An 8,549-nucleotide genomic window follows, 5' to 3' on the forward strand; every position below is an offset into this window, starting at 1 on the left:
AAAACAATTCTAGAAGCTGTACATGAATATTGTTCAGCAATGACTACCTGTATTTAAATATATACAAACACATCCTTCCCGCCCCCTGGGCTTTAGATTGCATCTAAGTTAAGGCCATAAAATATTGTTCCCAAAATATGTATTCCCAAAATAATCACACTGAAATTAATTTCAAACATGCCGACTTTAAAAAATCTTACCTCAAATCCACTGAAATGTTAAGCTCTAATTAGATAATTTAAACAAGTTGAAATGTATTTGTGAATATTCACAAACCTTCAGCAGCTGTTAATGACATTAATGACAGTAATGCACCAAGAAGACCTCACTGTACAGACCAGACAAAAATCATGTGGAACCCAAATTAGTGAGATCTAAAGCCATATTCCCCAATAGCATCCAATGATCCCCCCTCCCTGCTAGTGCATTACACAATTACTGAATGGTATTGAATGATATTCCATAAAATCTTTACTTCAAAAAGTATGTATATATCCTATATATACACGCAGTTCATTAATACACATGGAAGCCTATATTTTATGGGATATCATGCCACTAGCAAACTGTTTCTATATAATTAATAATGACAATTCAGATTTCTAGTCTGACAGAACCCTTTAGGGCTCATTTGTACTTGCAATCCATTATTCTGATCTTAACTGATAGTATGGTTTGCTATCATTATATTATTTTAAAGCCTTTGAAAAAAGAAAAGTAATTTTGTACAGTTAAGTTTTCCCTGCATGTGAATGTGAATGCATAATTAGAAAGTTTGTCATATATATATATATATTATGTGTATCTATAATTTTGTATTTATTTATTTTATAAACATCATCTTAATACTCATGTGTACCATGTCACTAATGTAACCAAATTATGTGTCAATGGGATTTTACGTTATACAAGTTGTATACTAACACTATATCTCTGTGTATATACATTATGTGCTCAAGGGTCATTAAGCTTAATGCGAATAAAGTTATTATTATCATTCAGGAAGTAAGGAAAGAAAATGTTTTATTTTATGATGCACTCAACACATTTTATTTACGGTTATATGGCGTCAGACATATGGCTAAGGACCACACATATATAAAGAGAGGAAACCTGCTGTCGCCAGTTCATGGGCTACTCTTTTCGATTAGCAGCAAGGGATCTTTTATATACACCATCCCACAGTACATGGATTGTTTTTTGTTTTATATATGTCATATTAAAGGTGAAGGTGAAGTATCATAGTTAGTTATATTAACTAATAAAATACCACTTGTTCAATATATCACAGATGCAAGCAGTCAGTAACTTCACAGCGATTGGATGCATAATTTTAACAGGTTTAACAACAACAAAATAACATCTATATACTGTAACTCAATGCCAGTGCAGTACTGACTATATGTAACTCTGGTTGAGTAGAACAGTTTACTCAATTGTATTACCACTCTTTCTGTAACCAGAGAAACTCCACTGTTTCATAACAAGAACTAAAACAACATCATACAATTAAACCTACTTTACCAGCACCTGTATTAAGCAATCACTGTGTTAAAGAGGCCACATTTTTATTCTTCAAATTCATCTAATATAGTGTACGCTGACCTGTATCAGACCTCACCATTTAAAAGGAGCTATAAAAACTTGCTACCCTGAGACTAGAAAGAAAGAAGTGTTTTATTTAACGACGCACTCAACGCATTTTATTTACGGTTATATGGCGTCAGACATATGGTTAAGGACCACACATATTTTCTTAGAGGAAACCTGCTGTCGCCACACAGGCTACTCTTTTACGACAGGCAGCAAGGGATCTTTTATTTGCGCTTCCCACAGGCAGGATAGCACAAACCATGGCCTTTGTTGAACCAGTTATGGATCACTGGTCGGTGCAAGTGGTTTACACCTACCCATCGAGCCTTGTGGAGCACTCACTCAGGGTTTGGAGTCGGTATCTGGATTAAAAATTCCATGCCTCGACTGGGATCCGAACCCAGTAACTACCAGCCTGTAGACCGATGGCCTGCCACGATGCCACCGAGGCAGGTCCCCTGAGACTAGTTCAAAGAGTAATTTTAGCTCCCCTTAGCATGTGAATTATACGGTATTAGTATGGTAATATCTCAAAATTACACCCCATGATCTAAGTTACGGGAGCAATTAATCACTCCAATCAAAAACATTTCATGTCCATGTCTGCTGTCTGTATTAAGCAATCACCTGTCTTAAAAGGCCACTTTTTGATATTCCCTTTGGTGGCTGATTAACACAGGTTGGACTGTATTTAGGTTTAGGAATTATGCATGTCATTTTTCCTGTGGCATTCTAGACATTCCACAACCAGTACAAATGGCATAAATTAAAATGAAATTAGAATGCACGCCTTCATATCGGTGGTGAATTATTCAGTAGGACGACAACTATTATGCACTACATTACATACTTTTATATGAAGCGGTTCAAGGATTCGTTTGTTCACGTCACTCATAAATCTAATCTAAATATGTGAACCTGTTTTTTATTTGCACATTAAATTTAGGACATTATTTACATAAAAGTAATAGGTTACGCTTTATATAAAAAATTTTTTTTTAAAAAAAAGTTAGAAATAAACCCTGTGAATAAATCACTATGGCAGGGGACCAACTTCGACAAGGTCTTCATTGTAATCAAACAGTCTATGTTCGAGCCGGTAAAGACATACACAGGCATGTTTGCTTTACAACACCCCAGCACATTCATGAGCTGCCATCAGAAATCAATGTGTTATACTAATGAAATACTGGCTCTAAAATATCAAAACCAAAATCTGCAGCCACCTGATGAAAGCCACCGATACATCATATAGTAGGGGAGTCACTTTATCAGTATAGTTCAGTAGGATGCAGGGAGCTTGTGCCCACCTCCCTCCCCTACTTGAAGACAAAAATGTATCAATGTTTCTTTTTTTCGTACTCTATAGATATAAATAAAGATAAAAATATGGCTTTTGTCTCCACCCCCGACCCCACCCCACTAGAAATTTGCCCACCAATCCATATATCGATCCTACAGGCCTGTAGTAGTAAGATATAATTTATATAAAATGTCTGAGAGAATAGTACATAACAAACAATATAATGCACCAACATAGCCTCCAATCATGGATATTGGATAATATGATGAAACAGAAAATAACACATTAAGTCCATCTAAAGTGAATGCCCTTACAATTGAGCTATGCTTACATACTGTTTATAGACTAAGCACAAACTGCTTACTTATATGTCATGGTATACAAATGTATAATGAAAAAAGAGTTAACTACCAGTACGTTTTATTTAAAATGGTAATCCTTTTAAACCCATGTTGACAGATGTTACTTGAACTGAGAAATGACTTTTCATCATTAATTGCCTTTAGAACATATGAAAGGACACATCTCTTAACAGCTCCTCTAGGGATCGACAATCAACTTTAAAACATATGAAAGCACACATCTCTTAACCCCTCACCTAGGGATCGACAATCAACGTGTTTGGCAAGGACTCTGGTCGTTGAAATTCGTGTATTGAGTATGAATGCCATGTATTGTACATATATTGTATAGATTCCGCATACATATACACACACACATCAGTGGCCCTGTGGAACAGGGATTGAATAAATATTGATTGGCCAAGAATAGCCATGATTCACAATGTCTGTTCTGTACAGGATAAACAGAACACCATTACAGTTCATTTAAATAGTTCTGCCCATTGTCAAACAAAACATGGCCACATACATGTGCTTAAATGTTACACTGCACAATATGTATATATTCCAGTAAAATACGTTGTGCATAGAACTATGTTCATTTTGTACATATACATGTAACAATTTGCACAATTAGATATGAAAGTATGTGTATGTACACACATATATATATATATATATATATATATATATAGTGTCAGGTTTTTAAAAAAATAATTAATATGATGATTATTATTATTGACATGTTACACTGCACAATATGTATATATTCCGGTAAACTATAATGTTCATTTTGTATATATACATTTAACAATTTGCACAATTAGATATGAAAGTATGTGTGTATATATATATATATATATATGTATATATATATATATATATATATATACACACACATATATATATATATATATATATATATATACACACACACACATATATAGTATTAGTGGGGGTTTTAAAAATAATTAATATGATGATTATTATTATTGTTATAATTAGTAAGGCCTCGGGGAGAATAGTCTAGAACTAATTGAGCTACTGTCTATAAATAAAGATTTTATTATTATTAAAATTATATATCTATGTATATTAGGGGTTTCTAAAAATTTAGCTAAAAATCATTTTATTCACTCAAAACAGCTTTGTATAACCATTTTTTCGTGCAATAAATTTACAGCTGCGACAGTTTTAAGTAACCTATATATATACTTTAAGCAAATTTAACATAATTTTCTGGAGTCTCTTTAAGCACATGCGTGCACTAAACAATTTCCTACTCTAGGGTCTAGATGCTACAGTACACACAGTGATTTCCTGCATTAAGACATAAATGTAATCTAAATAAACATTACACTGCAACCAACTACAAATCTGATTAAATTTATCTACCAAGCCACACGTTACATGTACCTAGAATATACTGCACATGCAGTAAAACCAGTAGTGTAATACCAAACGTATACTATTTATAGAACCACATTCATATATATACGTAAACACAAGCTACATGCACATCTACATATAATACATATCAGTATACAAATATATTAATATAAAGAATACAGAATACAACATGAACATGATTGGCAGTTTCAGATCATATCCAATGAGTAAAACTGAAATGAGTTGTAAGATAAATATAACTACAGATCATGTTCTGTACATAACAGATATGAGTGTAGTATTCTATTTCTTAAATGTCCTTACAGCTAAGTTTAAAATAAATTTCAACATATTTTTTTTAAAAATGTAAAGTATTTAACAGCCATGTTTACCATGTGTAACATCAGACAAACTAACCGTTGAAATAGGTGTATCGGTTTATGGCCTTCGCTGTAATTTAACAGTAATTTAGATCATGGCAGAGTTTGTTTTTCTGTTTCCTATATGTGTAACTCAATTAATTGGATCATAACACCTTTCTACACTGTTAAAGTTTGTTTTGTTTAACAACACCACTAGAGCACATTGATTAATTAATCATCGGCCATTGGATGTCAAACATTTGATAATTCTGACATGTAGTCATAGAGGAAAGCCGCTACATTTTTCTGAATTCTGCAAGGGATCTTTTATATGCACTTTCCCACAGACATGACCTTTGACCAATTCTTTGCATACAGATGCATCAGGGCTCGAAACTCGCCAAAACATATGGTGGCCCAAAAAATAATAATGAATACTGACAAATTATGGTAAGTAACCATGAACTACAAGCAAGATTTTAATGTGGAATAAATATATGCAATACAAATATTAATAGTGGCTCATATGTTATAGCTCTAAATAAGATCACACAAATAATATTTGGGTGACTAACGCCATTATTTTTTAATATTAAAGTCGCCCAAACGGGACATTGGTCACATTTAGTGACCTGGCCACAGGCTGTTTTGAGTCCTGATGCAGATATTAAACAAAGATGTGGAAAATCCTAATTATATAAAAACCAACATGATATCTATTATTTGTCATGCACATACAATCGTAACATTCTCAAACGATGAAATCATGCAGATAACTAAATGCAACATGACATCGCAATAGGATATATACAAATATAGCTAGTGGGATTGGTCAGTTGGACAGGAAAACTATATACCAAGACCTCTCCCTAAATAAAATTATGAAATTTTTACATGTGGCTAGAAAAAGCCCTACCCAGAACAAAATACTAACAATAATGCTATTAGTGGTGAGCCATAATATTAGTATTCAATCAACAGTGCTGTACATAGAGTTATCTATTACACCTGTTATAGAACAAGAGAGTCTCAAAATGAAGGCATGGATAATATAGAATTTTCTCTGTAATAAATTGACAAAAACATGTTAGGCCGTAAAATAAATTACAACAAAGTTCTGTAACCCATGTGAATTTAATTTTCATTTAAAATTCAATACATCTAGATAAAACAAACCATGTAATTTATAATACAATGCCTTCAAACAACTAAAACAAAGTCCAGCTCAGTAATTAGAAAAGACAAAAGGTAAAACGAAACACTTACACATGTATGTAGTCTGAAATCATTTCATAACATTACATCTTGCTGTACACTCTTCTTATAAACACATCTAGCTTTCAAATGTGTCCAGCACCTGCACATGTATATATATGATATAACCGCTGTGGTAAGAGTTCAGTAATATTACTAATAAACTTGTAATCTGAAATAATCCATACTTATCAGAGTAGTACTAGTATGACTAACACCTGTAGGCTACATAACATACATGTAGTACAAACCTACATAACATACATCTAGTACCAACCAACATGACATACATGTAGTATAAACCTACATAACATACATCTAGTATAAACCTACATAATATACATCTAGTACCAACCAATATAACATACATGTAGTACCAACCTACATAACATACATGTATAAACCTACATAACATACATCTAGTACCAACCTATATAACATACATGTAGTACCAACCAATATAACATACATGTAGTACCAACCTATATAACATACATGTAGTACTAGTACCAACCAATATAATATACATCTAGTACCAACCTACATAACATACATGTAGTACCAACCTACATAACATACATGTATAATTTATACTATAAACCTACATAACATACATCTAGTACCAACCTATATAACATACATCTAGTACACCTACATAACATACATCTAGTACCAACCTACATAACATACATGTAGTACCAACCTACATAACATACATGTAGTACCAACCTACATAACATATTGTGAAGTACCAACCTACATAACACACAATCATGTGGTACCAACCTACACAACATAAATGTAGTACCAACCTACATAACACACAATCATGTAGTACCAACCTACATAACACACACTCATGTAGTACCAACCTACATAACACACAATCATGTAGTACCAACCTACATAACACACATGTAGTACCAACCTACATAACATACATGAAGTACCAACTGGTAAAAACAGACTACATTTCAGATCATCAAACTATTTCTTTATTCCAAGCTTAAAAACTGTACTAATGCTATTGGTTCTGCGATTATTGATCAGGCTTTGAATTCAGCAGGATTCCATGTATCCCAAAATATCTACGGTATATTACTAGGGATAGGTCGGTTCAGTTTTCGGTCCACGGTACGATTTATTTGTGGTTTGGTTTATTCACGATATGTTTTACAAGTAGTACAAGTACGCCAATTATCATACATACATTTTTATAAACTATTTTAAGAGCAAGACACTTTATTTTTAATGGTCGTTTGTAAAATAATTCCAAATATAAAATTATATCTTGATTAAAAAACAAAAATTGCATTTTTACCATGCCACGTTAGCATGTTGGGTCTGGAATACTTGGGCAATGTGACCCCTAGGATTTGAGTTCAGATAGTTGGCAAAATAATTTGGGGACGAGAATGCTAGGGATAATCTCTCAGGTATTTTTTCTTTTAAATTCAGTTGTCTTTAGATGCATTTTGGCGTACATAATATATGGGTGTGACTGTGTCATGTACACATTATAGAAATCTAAATGAAAGATATATATATGTCAAGAACTATTTCTGTAATGTTTATTATTATTTTAATGATGTCACTATTATCTAATTGAAATAAAATTAATTAATCATTGGCTATTGGATGTCAAACAATTTGTAATTTTGACATAGAAAAGAAATGTTTTATTTAAACACGCACTCAACATTTTATTTACGTTATATGGCATCAGACATGGTTAAGGAACATACAGATATTGAGAGAGGAAACCTGCTGTCGCCACTTCATGAGCTACTCTTTTTGATTAGATTAGCAATAAGGGATCTTTTATATGCACCATCGCACAGACAGTGTAGTACACACCACGGCCTTTGATATACCAGTCATGGTGTACTGGCTGGAACGAGAAATAGTGCAATGGGGTCACTGACAGGGATCGATCTCACTAACTTTGACATAGTCTTAGAGAAGAAACCCACTACATTTTTCCATCAGTAGCTATGGATCTTTTATATGCACCATCCCAAACAGAATAGCACATACCACAGCCTTTGATATACCAGCTGTGGAGCACTGACTTGGAACAAGAACGATGGACCCACTGATGGCAGTTGATCCTAGACTGGCTGCACATCAGGCAAGCACTTGTCTACGACCTGCCCCTTTTAGGGCAGTAATTATGTTACTATTGCATTCCAAGTTATTTTAATCTACACTGTCACATGCTATTAAAATGTAAAACAACTGGTTTTGAGATGAAATATCTTGAGGTCAGCATGTTTGTATTTTTAATTTGGGCATGATTATTTTGGG

The sequence above is a fragment of the Gigantopelta aegis genome, chromosome 14 (assembly GCF_016097555.1).
Source record: "Gigantopelta aegis isolate Gae_Host chromosome 14, Gae_host_genome, whole genome shotgun sequence".
In the NCBI taxonomy this organism is placed as follows: domain Eukaryota; kingdom Metazoa; phylum Mollusca; class Gastropoda; order Neomphalida; family Peltospiridae; genus Gigantopelta; species Gigantopelta aegis.